This window comes from Euprymna scolopes, chromosome 32 (assembly GCF_053919585.1).
Source record: "Euprymna scolopes isolate OS-2025 chromosome 32, ASM5391958v1, whole genome shotgun sequence".
Classification (NCBI taxonomy): Eukaryota; Metazoa; Mollusca; class Cephalopoda; order Sepiida; family Sepiolidae; genus Euprymna; species Euprymna scolopes.
This window is the reverse complement of record NC_136513.1, coordinates 26,925,308-26,943,956: the sequence shown is the minus strand read 5'-3', so window position 1 is coordinate 26,943,956 and position 18,649 is coordinate 26,925,308.

The following is an 18,649-nucleotide window of genomic DNA, read 5'->3' as shown; positions in this document are numbered from 1 at the left end:
AAAAAAAAAAAAAAAAAAAAAAACGGTCAATTGTTAAAACTTTGAGCCATATTATACCTTCTTAACCTTTATTGCTTTGGGCTCAAATCCAGTTATTAAGTTAGATCCATGTCCAAGTAACGTATATCTAAAATTTCAAGTGTTTAGACCCAAAATTGGCGGAGGAGTTTGGGAGAGTTATCAAATCGTTGAACTTTGACCCCTTAACAGTCACATTTCTGGCCAAAAACCGATTACAAAATTTTCCAAATCTCATTCCCCTATATATCATATTTCGAGTCTGTTGACTGAAAATTGTCAGTGCTTTTGTGTAGGACAATGTACACAGACACACACAGACACTTTCACTTTATATATATATATATATATATATATATATATTTATATATATATATGTATGTATATCAGGATGTGAGAGAATATATTTTTTTTCTACAGCCAGACAACGTCGCAGCTCACAAGTGTCATGACAGTATACAAACCGGAACTCCAAGATTCAAGTTTCACCCTCATATAGGTTCATCGGTTAGGCACATTGGAACTTGGGATTGAAACCTAAGCCTCTGACAAGCGAATTCAGCACTCTACTTACTGAGCATACGTGCCACACCCGCAATAAAGTCGTCTCCTTATGGCGATAGATACATTTTGACAAGCGGCATGTAAAAAAATGGAAAATTAAACAGTTCTTTAGGGTTGTCATCGGGAAAATCGGAGGAACATACGAGATACCCTGATATTTTTTGCTGGATCCAGGTATCGGCCGCAAGTTTGATTCATTCCAATTAATCAACAAATTTCGAGTTGCCGTTTCTGCAATTTTTGTTCCCATTCTTCCCCATTGGAAAACTGTTGATAGTCCGAGATTAACGCAATCTGATTACCTGTACTGCGAGCCAGTATTGTCTGACTCGAGCAGCTCTGTCTCACTTCCGATATATCCGGGTCTGCTCTCTCAATGTCTTCTAAAATGTTACTCACAAAACTTAACTGTACATTACATTAATTTAATTCTTATGAAATTACTCATCACGCTCGCAAGCACGTAAATATTGATTCAAGTTGTTGCAAAGCCGACTTGGTCCATAGAATTCGTTATAGACTTGTTTTGTTTACCATAACTCTAACTCTAAACAATATCCCGGGCTTTTACTCCAATAAAAATAAAATCAACATTAAACATTCCTAAATCATAATTTATGAAGTGCAATTTATGTTTTAATAATAATCATTGATATATATATATATATATATATATATATATATATATATATATATATATTGAAATCACTAGTTTATAACGTATGAGGATCGATAGAAAATGTAGCCTTTATTAATATATACAAAATCTGCATGAATAGAAATATCATATTAGCATGTATTTTAAGATCTGGCTACGTCGGACCTCGCTGCTAGCTTAGATAAATACTTTCGCAGTGTTAACAAAATATCTATAATAATATCAGAGGGTATTCACTCATGCTGAATATCCACAGCATGCCAACATCAATATATTACATAATAGCGGGGGTACCCGGCGTTGCCCGAGTGTTTGTTTCCGGGACGGGGGGGGGAGTTTTAAAAAATGTTATGGTAGGTAAGTAGGAAGGATAAAACCCGGAGTCATGAGTAAAAGTAGGAAAGTAAAGTGTGAAAAAAAAAAAAAAAACAAAACATCTGCAACGTTAACAGTTCGGCCACCAAGAAAAGTCCATTCCAGTTGTTTAGGAGAAATAAAAAAAAAAACGACTAAGGTAGGTCGGCGCGAACGTGAAAATATAATGTGAATTGTCCAGCACGCTAACCACTACGCCACAGAGCACTGCAGCTTAGTTTAGTGATTTTAAATATCTTCACATGAAAGAACTACGAAGCCAAACCGGTGTTCTCTTCTCAACTGTTCCTTGTGAACGATCCCCAAACAGTGGTAAGTGGTGGCAGGGGGAGGAGGAATTTATTAGAGAGAAAATATTTTACCACTTCCATTGATCTTAACCGATTTTGGCCGTGACTTCTCAGCAGAAAAAGTATAGAAATCTAAGATTATCGAGGAATTTGAGAAATAATAAGCCTATAACACACCTCAGATATTGTTCTGCCGTTTGTGCATATTATATTTGCATGACATATCTTGATTGTTAATCCTATTAATGTCAAAATCATCGGGAAAAAATGAGTTCATTTTATTTATATAGATGACATATCTTGATTTTTAATCCTATTAATGTAAAATCATCCGGAAAAAATTAGTTCATTTTATTTATATAGAAGACTAGCGGGGGTACCCGGCGTTGCCCGAGTGTTTGTTTCCGGGACGGGGGGGGAGTTTTAAAAAATGTTATGGTAGGTAAGTAGGAAGGATCAAACCCGGAGTCATGAGTAAAAGTAGGAAAATAAAGTGTGAAAAAAAAAACCCAAAAAAAACATCTGCAACGTTAACAGTTCGGCCACCAAGAAAAGTCCATTCCAGTTGTTTAGGAAAAAAAAAAAAAAAAACGACTACGGTAGGTCGGCGCGAACGTGAAAATATAATGTGAATTGTCCAGCACGCTAACCACTACGCCACAGAGCACTGCAGCTTAGTTTAGTGATTTTAAATAACTTCACATGAAAGAACTACGAAGCCAAACCGGTGTTCTCTTCTCAACTGTTCCTTGTGAACGATCCCCAAACGGTGTTAAGTGGTGGCAGGGGGAGGAGGAATTTATTAGAGAGAAAATATTTTACCACTTCCATTGATCTTAACCGATTTTGGCCGTGACTTCTCAGCAGAAAAAGTATAGAAATCTAAGATTATCGAGGAATTTGAGAAATAATAAGCCTATAACACACCTCAGATATTGTTCTGCCGTTTGTGCATATTATATTTGCATGACATATCTTGATTTTTAATCCTATTAATGTCAAAATCATCGGGAAAAAATGAGTTCATTTTATTTATATAGAAGAAGACTAGCGGGGGTACCCGGCGTTGCCCGAGTGTTTGTTTCCGGGACGGGGGGGAGTTTTAAAAAATGTTATGGTAGGTAAGTAGGAAGGATCAAACCCGGAGTCATGAGTAAAAGTAGGAAAATAAAGTGTGAAAAAAAAAACCCAAAAAAAACATCTGCAACGTTAACAGTTCGGCCACCAAGAAAAGTCCATTCCAGTTGTTTAGGAAAAAAAAAAAAAAAACGACTACGGTAGGTCGGCGCGAACGTGAAAATATAATGTGAATTGTCCAACACGCTAACCACTACGCCACAGAGCACTGCAGCTTAGTTTAGTGATTTTAAATAACTTCACATGAAAGAACTACGAAGCCAAACCGGTGTTCTCTTCTCAACTGTTCCTTGTGAACGATCCCCAAACGGTGTTAAGTGGTGGCAGGGGGAGGAGGAATTTATTAGAGAGAAAATATTTTACCACTTCCATTGATCTTAACCGATTTTGGCCGTGACTTCTCAGCAGAAAAAGTATAGAAATCTAAGATTATCGAGGAATTTGAGAAATAATAAGCCTATAACACACCTCAGATATTGTTCTGCCGTTTGTGCATATTATATTTGCATGACATATCTTGATTTTTAATCCTATTAATGTCAAAATCATCGGGAAAAAATGAGTTCATTTTATTTATATAGAGAAGACTAGCGGGAGTACCCGGCGTTGCCCGAGTGTTTGTTTCCGGGACGGGGGGGAGTTTAAAAAAATGTTATGGTAGGTAAGTAGGAAGGATCAAACCCGGAGTCATGAGTAAAAGTAGGAAAATAAAGTGTGAAAAAAAAAACCCAAAAAAAAAACATCTGCAACGTTAACAGTTCGGCCACCAAGAAAAGTCCATTCCAGTTGTTTAGGAAAAAAAAAAAAAAAAAAACGACTACGGTAGGTCGGCGCGAACGTGAAAATATAATGTGAATTGTCCAGCACGCTAACCACTACGCCACAGAGCACTGCAGCTTAGTTTAGTGATTTTAAATAACTTCACATGAAAGAACTACGAAGCCAAACCGGTGTTCTCTTCTCAACTGTTCCTTGTGAACGATCCCCAAACGGTGTTAAGTGGTGGCAGGGGGAGGAGGAATTTATTAGAGAGAAAATATTTTACCACTTCCATTGATCTTAACCGATTTTGGCCGTGACTTCTCAGCAGAAAAAGTATAGAAATCTAAGATTATCGAGGAATTTGAGAAATAATAAGCCTATAACACACCTCAGATATTGTTCTGCCGTTTGTGCATATTATATTTGCATGACATATCTTGATTTTTAATCCTATTAATGTCAAAATCATCGGGAAAAAATGAGTTCATTTTATTTATATAGAGAAGATAGAAGAAGATAGAAGATAGAAGACTAGCGGGAGTACCCGGCGTTGCCCGAGTGTTTGTTTCCGGGAGTGGGGGGGAGTTTTAAAAAATGTTATGGTAGGTAAGTAGGAAGGATAAAACCCGGAGTCATGAGTAAAAGTAGGAAAATAAAGTGTGAAAAAAAAACCCAAAAAAAAACATCTGCAACGTTAACAGTTCGGCCACCAAGAAAAGTCCATTCCAGTTGTTTAGGAAAAAAAAAAAAAAAACGACTACGGTAGGTCGGCGCGAACGTGAAAATATAATGTGAATTGTCCAGCACGCTAACCACTACGCCACAGAGCACTGCAGCTTAGTTTAGTGATTTTAAATAACTTCACATGAAAGAACTACGAAGCCAAACCGGTGTTCTCTTCTCAACTGTTCCTTGTGAACGATCCCCAAACGGTGTTAAGTGGTGGCAGGGGGAGGAGGAAGAATTTATTAGAGAGAAAATATTTTACCACTTCCATTGATCTTAACCGATTTTGGCCGTGACTTCTCAGCAGAAAAAGTATAGAAATCTAAGATTATCGAGGAATTTGAGAAATAATAAGCCTATAACACACCTCAGATATTGTTCTGCCGTTTGTGCATATTATATTTGCATGACATATCTTGATTTTTAATCCTATTAATGTCAAAATCATCGGGAAAAAATGAGTTCATTTTATTTATATAGAAGATAGAAGAAGATAGAAGATAGAAGACTAGCGGGAGTACCCGGCGTTGCCCGAGTGTTTGTTTCCGGGACGGGGGGGGGAGTTTTAAAAAATGTTATGGTAGGTAAGTAGGAAGGATCAAACCCGGAGTCATGAGTAAAAGTAGGAAAATAAAGTGTGAAAAAAAAACCCAAAAAAAAACATCTGCAACGTTAACAGTTCGGCCACCAAGAAAAGTCCATTCCAGTTGTTTAGGAAAAAAAAAAAAAAAAAAACGACTACGGTAGGTCGGCGCGAACGTGAAAATATAATGTGAATTGTCCAGCACGCTAACCACTACGCCACAGAGCACTGCAGCTTAGTTTAGTGATTTTAAATAACTTCACATGAAAGAACTACGAAGCCAAACCGGTGTTCTCTTCTCAACTGTTCCTTGTGAACGATCCCCAAACGGTGTTAAGTGGTGGCAGGGGGAGGAGGAAGAATTTATTAGAGAGAAAATATTTTACCACTTCCATTGATCTTAACCGATTTTGGCCGTGACTTCTCAGCAGAAAAAGTATAGAAATCTAAGATTATCGAGGAATTTGAGAAATAATAAGCCTATAACACACCTCAGATATTGTTCTGCCGTTTGTGCATATTATATTTGCATGACATATCTTGATTTTTAATCTTATTAATGTAAAAATCATCGGGAAAAAATGAGTTCATTTTATTTATATAGATAGAAGATAGAAGAAGATAGAAGATAGAAGACTAGCGGGAGTACCCGGCGTTGCACGAGTGTTTGTTTCCGGGACGGGGGGGGGAGTTTTAAAAAATGTTATGGTAGGTAAGTAGGAAGGATCAAACCCGGAGTCATGAGTAAAAGTAGGAAAATAAAGTGTGAAAAAAAAAACCCAAAAAAAACATCTGCAACGTTAACAGTTCGGCCACCAAGAAAAGTCCATTCCAGTTGTTTAGGAAAAAAAAAAAAAAAAAACGACTACGGTAGGTCGGCGCGAACGTGAAAATATAATGTGAATTGTCCAGCACGCTAACCACTACGCCACAGAGCACTGCAGCTTAGTTTAGTGATTTTAAATAACTTCACATGAAAGAACTACGAAGCCAAACCGGTGTTCTCTTCTCAACTGTTCCTTGTGAACGATCCCCAAACGGTGTTAAGTGGTGGCAGGGGGAGGAGGAATTTATTAGAGAGAAAATATTTTACCACTTCCATTGATCTTAACCGATTTTGGCCGTGACTTCTCAGCAGAAAAAGTATAGAAATCTAAGATTATCGAGGAATTTGAGAAATAATAAGCCTATAACACACCTCAGATATTGTTCTGCCGTTTGTGCATATTATATTTGCATGACATATCTTGATTTTTAATCCTATTAATGTCAAAATCATCGGGAAAAAATGAGTTCATTTTATTTATATAGATAGAATAGAAGATAGAAGATAGAAGAAAAGATAGAAGAGAGAGAAGAGAGATGAAAGAGTTCACTGTGGAATTTTTATAACTCCCACTAGTAAATATGCATTAAGAGACACACAGCGAACAGTACATCATTTATACAGAAGGCATAATCATGTATGCACTTTTCTGGAAAGGCAGAATATGTACATGAGTTGTTGAAAAAAGCCGTTTAATGACTTTTTATTCCGTTACTGGCTTTCCCTTTTTATTATTACCTGCTATCTCGTCTTCTTTTATTACTCCGTTTTTCTCCTCCTCCTTTTTCATCTCATACTCCTCTTTCACGTCATTAGATGTCGAAGACCACTTGTCTCTGACAGTTTTTAAGATAGGTATTCCCGGCGTGTCGTGAAGTGGGAGGTAGGATATGCATTTTGCATCTTGTGTCCATTAGTTTATCCGAATTTATGTGTACACAACTGCGGCTTTATTCACAACAGATGCTTTGTAGCAACTTGTTTGTTTCTTTTCCCTCCGCTGACATTATTTTAAAAGATATTCTCTAAATTGTCATTAAATTATGGAGAGCTTTCAATAATTTTCCAGACATTTACTGCATAGCCATTTAGATCCTCTTCGCAGTAATTTTCTCCGGCTCTAATGCAATAGTTGTACCGTTGCATCAACTTGTGATGGACGCATTGAATCCCATTGAATGAATATGTCAACAAGCCTCTTCACAGCTTCTCTTGTATCCTCACTTGTCTAATAACGATAGTTTCTAAGGTGTTCCTTGAGCTTAGGAAATAAACAATGTTACATAGAGGTCTGGACTATATAAAGAGTGACGAACTGTCTTGATGGCCATCTTGGTGAAATAGTCTGAAACACGGTAAAATCACACATGAGACAAAATTCGCCCTAATTTTCCGTATCTTAGTATCTTGCGAATGATAGTTGTACAGTTCTCATACTGCCATTAAACTGTCACATATTGTCTAAATAAACACAGGACGCTTTTTATTCATGAAATCCTTTACTTGGCAAATCAAACTGATGTTCTAGTTTGCTTACGCCTTCCACATCTCTTATTATCTCTAACACACTCCCTGCCTTCCTTAAATAAAATACGAAAACTGATCTTTGATTCATGCAAAATAGTCCAAAAGCAGTCTGAAACATTCTATAAGTTTACGTTAATTTTTTTCCAAGTGTAAAACAACTTATTTCATATGTTTTTTTTACATTGTCCTCATGTCCGTGTTGCATTTTAAACCTCACTAGCTGTTACAATCAGTCTTTTCTATGGCGTATTCCAATCCTGCTGTAACTGTTAATTGTAACCGGAAGTTGTAAAAATTGGTCAATTATGTCATAAGGTGTATAATAATAAAATAATGAATTTTCAAGTGGCTACGACGATTTTATAGGCTTGTATAGAGAACATTCTGAAAACTTATTAAGACATCTCGTTGATCTGATCATGACGATGATGCAAGTAATGATCATTTAGTAGATTATAAGTAATGTGAAATGGTCAATAAAAGTCCGATGACTTCATTGATTCCCAGTAATACTCTGCATATTCTTTCACAGAGTTCAGGAAGTGTTTACAACTATACACATTTGTGAACACTTAAAACACCCACCATTAGAGAAGTTAAAGTCACTCTGTACTCAACATAAAGACATGGATATAGCAACATGGCTGCCCTATCTTACATTCTTTTTGATAATGTTTTGTGAAAAATTGATTTTTAAAAAAATATGTTAACGCCCACTTTGACCCTCTTTTTATCCGCATTTGTTACATTTGCTTTTGATTTGTCTTTGTGTGGTTTTCTTTTGTTTCCCAACAGAAAGGGAATCTATTTAGATGTATAGTAATGAAAAACTTATTCCTCTTATTCCCCGCCTTTTGTATTTTATAAATCTTGTAAATGAAAAGCTATGATTGGAAACACACGTAAATTAGTATCCATGAATTTTCCTATTTTGTAACTTCGTTTAAATACCATTTAATACTTTTATATTACATTGAAATGTTTGCGCGCATTTAGAGCCAAGGAAAAAGAAATAGTGATGTGCTCCAAAAGAACCTATTTAATGAAAAATATTCTGATGTTTGCGGAATTCTAAATTAAAAAGTGTACCTGATATATTCGCGGGAGGGTCTCAAATGCAGATGTTTGTCTGAGAACACTCGTCAGAGTAGTTGTACAACAAACGCAGGAAAAAAAAACTGTAGTTTGTCGACAGGGGTTTTATATTAAGAAGCCATTATCCTTATTATGCGTAAGTAGCAGAGAATAGAAGTTAGTGAATCAGTGTAGATGTGTGAACTATATTGCATGTCCGTGGAATAGCTGACTTTATAGATCTATAAAATTACTTGCTGGACATTTTTGGAAGTTTTCAAACCCGCAAATAATACAGCATCTTCAGTATACTGTTTAAAAAGATGTGTTCTTATATATTCTATTTAAGGTAAATCCAAGTATGTAAGACTCGTGGATTTAAAAGTTACACTAACTGTCATATGCTTTTGGTCACGATAATCAGTGATTGCATGTGATTTTGATGAGTGTTTAATCAAATGAATTTTGTCGTAGCATTCGATTTGAACTTATACAAGAATATTGTGTCATCAGCAAATACAAGTATCAATGGAAGAATTGCATAGCGCGTTAATTTATGACTATCAAGAACATTATATGTTTAAATATAAACCAATCAGACCAATCAGAATTGATTATTTGCTTGTGATGTAAAGCTGTGGTAAACCACCAATATTTTTTTTTTTTTTTTTAGCTAAGAGTAAATTTTAACGTATATAACATGATTGAGCTTCTTATTATTTCGGGAAGTAAGATCGATATTAGATCGACATGTGGGCCTTTAAAGACAATTAAAAGCGTAATTTAAATTATTTAAAAGATTTACAATATAATTTATTTATTTTATTACATGGGAGACATTGCTTATAAAGGCCCAGCAGCCACTCGAGTATTATTGCTAAAGAGTGTACAGTAGTTAATGAGGCACTATCATAGTAATGGTTAGTACTGTAAATTTGGTAAGGGAGACGACTCATCAAGAACTTATTTACGTTAGACTTGAAGACGGCCATATTATAGTCAGCTGGAAAGCAAGCAGACAGAAGAGAGCTCCACAAATGTGAAGTTCTAATAAGAAATTATGTTCATGGAATCTACGCTTAGATAAAGAGTGGGAGAAATTATTGGTGTTTTCAGCTAGACGAGTGTTTTTCGTGAAAGTTTGACGAAAGGGGCATAGATTTGAGATCAGATGAGCACGTGCCATGAAAGTAACGATAAAGCAGGGACATGTTCGCAATGTCTCTTGGGTGAGAAAGAGGTTGCATGGAAGAGAAAAGGGCATCTCCTACGAGGTTACGAATTTATTCTGAACCCAGTCAATTCAGGATAAAATCTTTCTAGCAGCTCCTTCCTAGTGGTAACTATACTCTATCCTTAGATGTACCTGAATTTTAGTTAGGAAGAGAATTGTGTCAGTCAGATATCTACTGGATCAATATTTATAAGATAAAAATAAATTAATTAGATAAACATTTTAGAATATGGTATTTTGCATTATCATTGAAGGGCTTTTGGTTTTGTAAAATCATCACGAATGTGTATAAAATACCAGATAGAAAATGGCGAGTAAAGAGTATATGCCGATGAATAAGCTGAGAAAAAATGATGAGAATAGACAGAAAAGTAAAAAAGAGGAAATATAAAAAAAGGTAAAAACGACATGATAAAAACAAAAACAAATAAGTAGTGTTAACTGAAACGAACTTTGTCGTAGCATTGTATTTGGCATTATCCTGAGAATAAAACGGGGTTTCATCAGCAAATGAATCCATAACTGACCGCATTGCATCGAGCGGTATTTTTATGAGAGTGTATGTATAAATATCAATCCATCAAACCCATCAGAATTGATAGTATGCTCGTTGATATACAACCATCGAAAACGATCAGAATTTTTTTTCATTTGTGGTTATGTTTATCGTATAAAGAATGTTTTAGCTTTGTTGTGTTTCTCATCTGAAAGAATAACTTAAACTTAGACTAATAATCACTTGTGTGAGTTTAAAATTAATTTAAACCATTATTTACTTTTTAAAGATGTTCAACAAGTCGTATGATGATGATAATAAAAATAATATTTCATATAATCCTTGGAGGGGGTTTCGACTTGTAAAACCGTCACGCATAAATGAGGATGTAAGTTAGGTGACAGAAATAAAATAGTGTCTTGAATAAGTTGAGAAGACAATGATTAGCGAAAAAAAAACAAAAGAAAAAAAAGCAAATCTGTAAAGACAGAAGGAGCAATAGAAAACAACGAATGAAAACGAGCAAGAAGGAAAGAAAAATATGTAAAAAGATGAAATAGACAAAAAAACAATTAATTGGAAATAAACAGATGAAGAAAATGAGTAGGAGTAATAGAATTAAGAGACGTGTAACAGAAGGAACAGCAAAAAGGCATGAGAAGATAATAATTATAATAATAATAATTATTATTATAATAGTAGTAGTAGTATTAATAGTAGGAGGAGTAGTAGTATTAATAGTAGGAGTAGTAGTAGTAGTTGTAGTAAAATGTCAGGAAAATGAATTAAAACAATAAAAAAAGAAACAAAGAGAATATAAGAAAAATGAATAGAAAATAACAACAAAAGAATAGTAGTAGATGTGTTCGAAAGTAAAGTAATAAAAAAAATCGACAAAAAGGATTAATATAACAAATGTTAATAGTGATTGTAGTAAAAAGGGGAGTTCAATAAAAATGACAAAACATTAGAATATAATTAGTATAGAAATAAGAAGGGGAGAAAATGCAACTAATAGTGCTATTTGTAGTAGGAGTAGAAGATGACAAAGTAATAGAGTATATGTAAACACCAATATAATTATTAGTAGGATGAGGAGACCAGTAGATGTGATGTCACATGAAAAATACCATATGTAACAATGAACACGTAAGAGTGCTAATGAAAATGCATTTAGTCCTAAATAACACTGAGACTTCAATCCATACCCACCTCAATCATATATTGTTTTTATTATGTTCCTTACTTAAACTATTCATGAAATTTATACATGCATTTATTTTTAATGAATATTTTTAGTAATTATTGCTAATCATACAGCCTGATTAAACTTTGTATTAAAAATAGTATTTCTCCTTAAATAATTCATAAATATTACTAACTATCAATACTATCCAAAATAATAATAATAATAATAATAATAATAATAATAATAATAATAATAATAATAATAATAATAATAATTGTTATACCGCCCTTCCTTGAGCAGAGGAATTTACACCGATTAGCACTATAAATAGCGCTAGTTATTCCAACACCGGTGAGAGAGATGCGACTGCACTTCAACTGCTAGCCGAATGCCCAGCAAATATACAGGTTTTCCTATCTTTGTACATTATGTTAATACACTTGCTCCTTAACCGAACCTCAACTTGATTGTTCTTATTTTCACTGTGTTCCATGACACAATAATAATAATAATAATAATAATAATAATAATAATAATAGTAAGAACATAAAGTCCGCAGTTAGACTTTTCTTTGGATAGAAGGTATTTAATAATCATTAGTTATTAATATTACTTCACCATTTCTATCTATCAGTACTATCTAAAAATAATACATACAAATGCGACATTGTGTATTTTCATTGTAAAAAAAAAATTATAATCAGTAGTTATCAGTATAAGCGCACCCGACTCTTCCTGTTAGATGCTATGCAACTTTAATAAATAGTTTTAGAGACTATCAGCTATTGTTGTTGCAATTAAATATTGACCTTTTCATGCGACATAATTGCTATTGATTATGGTAGAGATGATTAATTGGAAGTAGGAATTAGAAAATTCAGCATATTTCTTGGAATATCTGAAGCAGTATCTGTATAGAAAAAATCGCATGTTTTTTATGCCAAGAATTATCCATTTAGTTGAGGTTTTTGTTTGTTAGGAACATTTTCTTTTTGTTGATATTAATGTTAAAATAATAACTATTTATTGATTTTAAACAACCTGAACAACTAATAACGTATACTCTCACGGAAATAATTGTATTAATATGTGTGTTAGATATTGGACGGGCACGGCGCAAGGTTTGCAAGTCGACGATTATAGTAACCGTTATTAAATTACTAAGAATAGAATGCCAGAGAAACTTTTTTCAGATAAAATTATTTATGTTAAAATATTTAATCAGAAATATATGTTACAACACAAAAAATAATTTAAAAAATGCGTTGACGCCAAAAGTCTTACGTTGCACTACATATAGATCACATAAAATGACATGGACTTTTGGAGAGAGGGAGAGGGAGAGAGAGAGCTTGAAAGACGCGTATTATTCTTTATTCAAGAGTCAAGAGTCAATCGGGTTCGACGCAGAGAGAGAAAGTCAATCTTCAGATCGTCGTGCTCCCAGTAGAAGGGATCAGAAATTGTGATCGTCTAGTGCTAGCTTTGCAGCTTTCTAATGAGTAGACATTGGTAATAAATTGCTGAAAAAGAAGCCGGCGTTTTTTTGATCATTAGGATGAATCTTCTTTGCAGGTTTTCATCAATCAAGTCTAAGATTGATAAAATGTATGCATGTGGGCCAATGTTAAAATCCCAGGGAATATATGTACGGTATTATGAAGATTGAAAATAAATACAATTTTGTAGGTAATATTAAGAGTTCTGAAAAAAGAATCCAATCTGTAATCAATAATAGTATGAGAATAAAGAAAAAAAACCATTGGGATTTCCCAACATTAATATTGATAATTCATTTGTTCTGGAATTCTGAAACAGTTTCATTTGTTCTGATATAGTCAATAAGATTGTTAGTTGGCGATGAACACCCCATTTAAGAAATGAGGAAACCAATAGGAAGTGATTCATATTATATAGAACTTTCCGTGTTTATTTAAAAAAAGAGATTCTTTGCCAAAAGGAGGTTTTGGTTGAAATTCAATTTCTGTTTTACTTTTATAAATCAGCCCAAGCAATAATTGCTCTAAGACCATATAACTTTCAATTTCTCCTCCTGCACGGATGAAAAAAAAACAGAACTTAAATATACGTAGTTTATTTCCAAAATGTTACCATTCTACGAACAAATCATCATAGAAATTGCTAACTTCATGTCTATAGCATGGATATAACAAGTATATTAATATATTGTGTCCTAATTGTTAAGCAATCCATGTCCAATGTTCTTAAAACCATTTCGAAAACTGGTAGAATTGTTCATTCTTGCACAGACAATTTTATTAAAAATTATACTCAAGTAGTCCTTGATGTTGATATATTAAGTTATAATTATAAAAAGAAAATTAATACAATATCAATTCATGGTAAACAGCAGTTGCTATTTCTCTGATGGTAACTGTTTTAAAAATAATTAATATAGAGCTATGTAACTACTTAATTTATTCACATAAAATTAATATACGAAAGTATAAATTTATGCGTAAACTTTAAGTATTTACATCAAAAGTGCTCAATACGTAAGTAGAGTTAGGTAGTAAGTTATAAAATATATATGGCGATTAAGCTACACTGAATATTCCGCGTTTCATCCACTCTAGGACACTTAGCCCTAGAGTGGATGAAACGCGGAATATTCAGTGTAGCTTAATCGCCATATATATTTTATAACTTACTAGAGTTATATATATATATATATATATATATAAATATTTATGTATATATATATATATGAAAAAGGAAAACGTTAGATGTGTTGAAGGTTACTACATTTAGAAAATGCAATATGAAAAAGCGCAGAGATTTTATGCATATTCTATTAAAGGATGATAGTTTTGAAGTTCAAAATAGTAAATTATTACGTAAAAATAGAAAATAACGTATTTTAAAAATGTATAATTAGTACGTCGGATTTTTTTCATCTGGAAGCAACTGGAGAAAAACATTAAGCTACTTGGTGTAAGGAACTAAGAAACATGAATAAAGTTATCGCAAATCTAAGAGATGTTTATTGGGTTTTGTCTGAAAACAAAGCAATAAAGTGAAAAAAAAAGCCAGTGTACTGTATAAAAATTAAACACAAGAATAGATAATTGATTAGTATAGGGTTCCATCCTATCAGATATAGAACTGATGGGCTTACTGTAATATCACACAGGATTAGTTACTCTTTTGACTGCCATCATTTTAAGAAAAAATACACTTGACATATTAAACTGTCTTTGATAAGATCTGGCATACATTTCTACTTCATAACATTCTAAGCTACGGAATATTTGGAAATGTTCTCTGAACTATAAAATTCACTTTTTCTAATAGCTTAATAAGAGGAACTGTTGATGGCAAGAAAGAAGCTGACTGTATTTTCGCTGGCGTCTCTCAGAATTCTATCCTAAACCCATCTCTCTTCCTGATTTTCATCTATGATCTCCCAAGCTTGTTGCCTGTTGCTATTTCTTCTGATGTGTTAAGGGCATAATAGATTCACTGATTGATATAATAGTTAATAGATTGGTTTTGGGCTACGAAACATTTACTGTCAAAATTATATAAGTAAACTGAATTAATGGAATACATTATAAGATTGTCAGCATCACGAATATTGGAATATAACTGTTTGTCATTATTCTCTATATAGCTCTGCAATTACATTGAATTTCTAAAATAATGATTAATACATATTATAAGAAAATATATTTCTACTATAGAAATGGGGGCAAATTGAAATGAACATTCTCATTTCAGCTTGCTGCCTCCGTACTCGATATTTATCCATATAACCAAAAGTGTCCTCGTTATACACATTCGTTGGTGTATCATTATTGTTTCCTTTATATTTCTGTGTTATACGAATATTAGTTTAAACTTTTAAAGGGTAAATATAACACACAGGAAGACATATATGCATAATCAATTTCATTCATTAGAAGATTGATCGTATATAGTAAATAATTGCTAACAAATTGAGTTGCCCCGCATTGAGACCGAAACTCCGTTGATATGCCGTAATACATAGAAACAAAACCAAGCGTTTGGTACATCCACTATCCGACCCTTTTACTCTGGAACAAGGCAATACAATAGAGTAGAGTGGGAGTAAAAATGCGTTCACTAATTGTAGAGAATTACACGTATGAAAAAAAAACAACCAATAAAAAAGGAACACTATTTTCCCTTTTTAGAATTAAAAAAAAGAATACCAACCCCATTTTAATTTCCTTTTAAACGGAAGTTCTATTCGTGCATTCAATTGTAGTATTCGATCTTCTTTGTACACCGCTTTATTTCGAATGCTTTTGAAGGAACTAAAGAAAGACAACGGTGAGCTCTATTTATATATTTATTTATTTGTTGTTTTTTTTGTGGTTTGATTATCCTTCGAGTCGCCTTAAAACGCCCGTCGCGGGGCTTTGCAGAAACAGTGTAGGCGATGCATATCAATGCTTAATACGGATAAGATAAAGCGCGTCAGTTGGTAAATAAATAGAGAGAGAAAGAGAGAGAGAGAGAGAGAGAGAGAGAGAGAGAGAGAGACCGAGTCGAACAATCCCAATTCTACGTTCAACCAATCTTCTGTCTTTTCTTTTATTTTTGTGAGTACTTATTCACCTGCGCACAGTTGGCGCTTTTTTTCTTTGATTCATTGGAGTGTGTTTATCTACGTCTCAGCCTGATATAAATGCTACGTAACTTCCGCGGAGTCTTCATCAACTAATTTCGTTTTTTCCTTACTCTTTTTTCATCCGAAACAGGGCATATTGTAACTTGTACGCATGAGACTAATATTTGGAATGATGCGTAGCAGTGAATCCTTAAAAGATGTCTGTTCACGTTACATTTAATTCTCAGTAGGGGATTTCAGTCAGGAAAAAAAAACAGCTAGAAAATTACAAGGTTTTTCAAGCTGAGGGATTAATCATTCGAGTAAAATAGTTTTCAGGATCTACGGACCTCAAGATGAAGGTGTGTGATTGTGCTTCTTGTCGGTTATCAGTAAGTTGTGGATGCACAAGTGCTATGATTTTATCAAAAATAATTTCATCATCGAACTTGTAAATCAGACACAAAATTCCAACATTGCGGCCATGCTACAGAGATCAGAGTCTCACCGATAGTGTTAAAATTTTAAGATTAGAGGGTAATTTTAAAACCCTCTCAAAGTATAGGGGTATAGTAGTAGAATCTCCAGAAATGGTCATAATTACATTAAAAAAACTAGCATAAAAATTGCCTATAATTTTTAGCTGGGAATTTATTAGCTGGGAAGGTATTAGCTGGGAATTTATTATTAGTCACGTGAATTCGCTCGAGTAGTGAGCAAACAAAGTCGAAATTGCGTTTGTGTCCTTTTACGATGAAACGTTGGATTAAATGCCAGAAAAAGTGGAGGAGTAGAGGATACGCAACTCTTCTTAACAATCAGTGATCGATTTATTCCCCGTCGTCACTGCCGGCGTCATAATTCTATTTTTTTCTCCTCTGTCGAAGTGACAGTACGAAATAAAAATATCACTGTTCTTGTATGAGAAAAGACAAACAAAAATATCCCGTCTTTTTATACTGCAACCTCGAACTGCGATAGAGACTAAATTTGCATTTATTTTTTTATTTTTCGTATCGGAAGGGATTTGGGATCTCAATGCCAGCGCCTATCTACAGAGGGCACACGCCAACGGTTAGCGCTTATTGGTGAGGTGCTCCACACTGGTATGACGATATCATTCGATTTTTTCTGCAGACACTTTTGAAAGTTTGCACATCAAAATGCGAATAAAATTTTGTTATTGAGGGTATTTTTTAAATAATCATTTTCTTCCAAACTGCTGTATATTCTTTAAATATACTATATAGAGATATAATGAATTGTGTAACTTTACCGCAAATATTGTAAGAAACAACTAGATAAATACAGTTGCTGAATATCCGCAAAAAAATTATTCTGATAATAAAAATTATTGTCAGATTAGTGATCATCGCCAAATGTTTCACATTTTATACAACTAAGAAATAATATGAGTGGCCATACGGGGAGCATATATTAAAATATTTTAGAGAGACATTTATGTCATAGCGAACATTTACTGAGCTTGGAATTTAGATAGGCCTTTCAACAAGACAGCGACAAGTAATACATAGCAAAGCTTACAAACTGATACTTAAGATTGAATATACCAATTTAGTAATAAAAATGGCTTATATGTGTTTATAATTTGTGTTCTTTGTTAACACAAGGAGACGTTCGTTGAATTTTCTAGAAATTGTTAATAAAAATAAGGTACTGGAGAACAACGTTTTTTTTTTATACACAGTGGTCACTACTTATCAAGGCCCGGAAGCCACTCAGGTATAAGAGTTATTGCAAGTACATTACTTTAGTGATGAGATTTGATGAAGTGTTTACTTAAGGGGCGGTTCATTAGGAATTTGTTAACGTTGGACTTGAACACATTCAAGTTGTAGTCAGGAGGTAAGCAGGCAGACGGAACAGATAACGAGTGGGGGATTTTTTTTAACAGTGGATTCAGCTAGACGGGTGTTTTTCGTGAAAGATTGGCGAGGGGAGACCAGAGATTGGAGTTCAGACGAGCACCTGCCATGGAAATAACTATAAAACAAGGATAGGCTCGCAACGTCTCTTCTGTGGGAGAGACGTTGCAGGGTAGAGAAAAGGGCATCCCCCACTAAACCACGAAGTCTATTTTGTACTCTGTCAATGCAGGATAGGCTGTTTTTAGCAGCTCCTACCAAGATATGGCAGCAGTATTCCATCCTTGGACGTACTTGGCTTTACAATACCAATTAATTGTTACTATACACTTCTTAATTTTCTATCACAAAAAAACTGAGATAAGTGCACGGGCAGATTCATCAATAATATTCGATAAAATTATTAGTTTCCCACATCATTGGTAATGGATCGATCGAATAGCGTCTGCTAAAAGACTGGTTAAAAAATTGTTTCTCTTAGCTCATTAATGTGACGTAGTTGGTCTTTGTTCAACTTTATTTTGTTTATCGGTTAAGCTGTAAGGCATTTCTTGTAACCCATCTTTCATCCAACCAGGAGAATGATTCCGTCTGTAAGTTTGAGTTATCATTAGGACCATGAAAATAGAATATTCTTTCCATTATTTTAACTCTCGAATATATATATATATCAGCTTATATCTTATATGTTTTTATATAGAGTGATA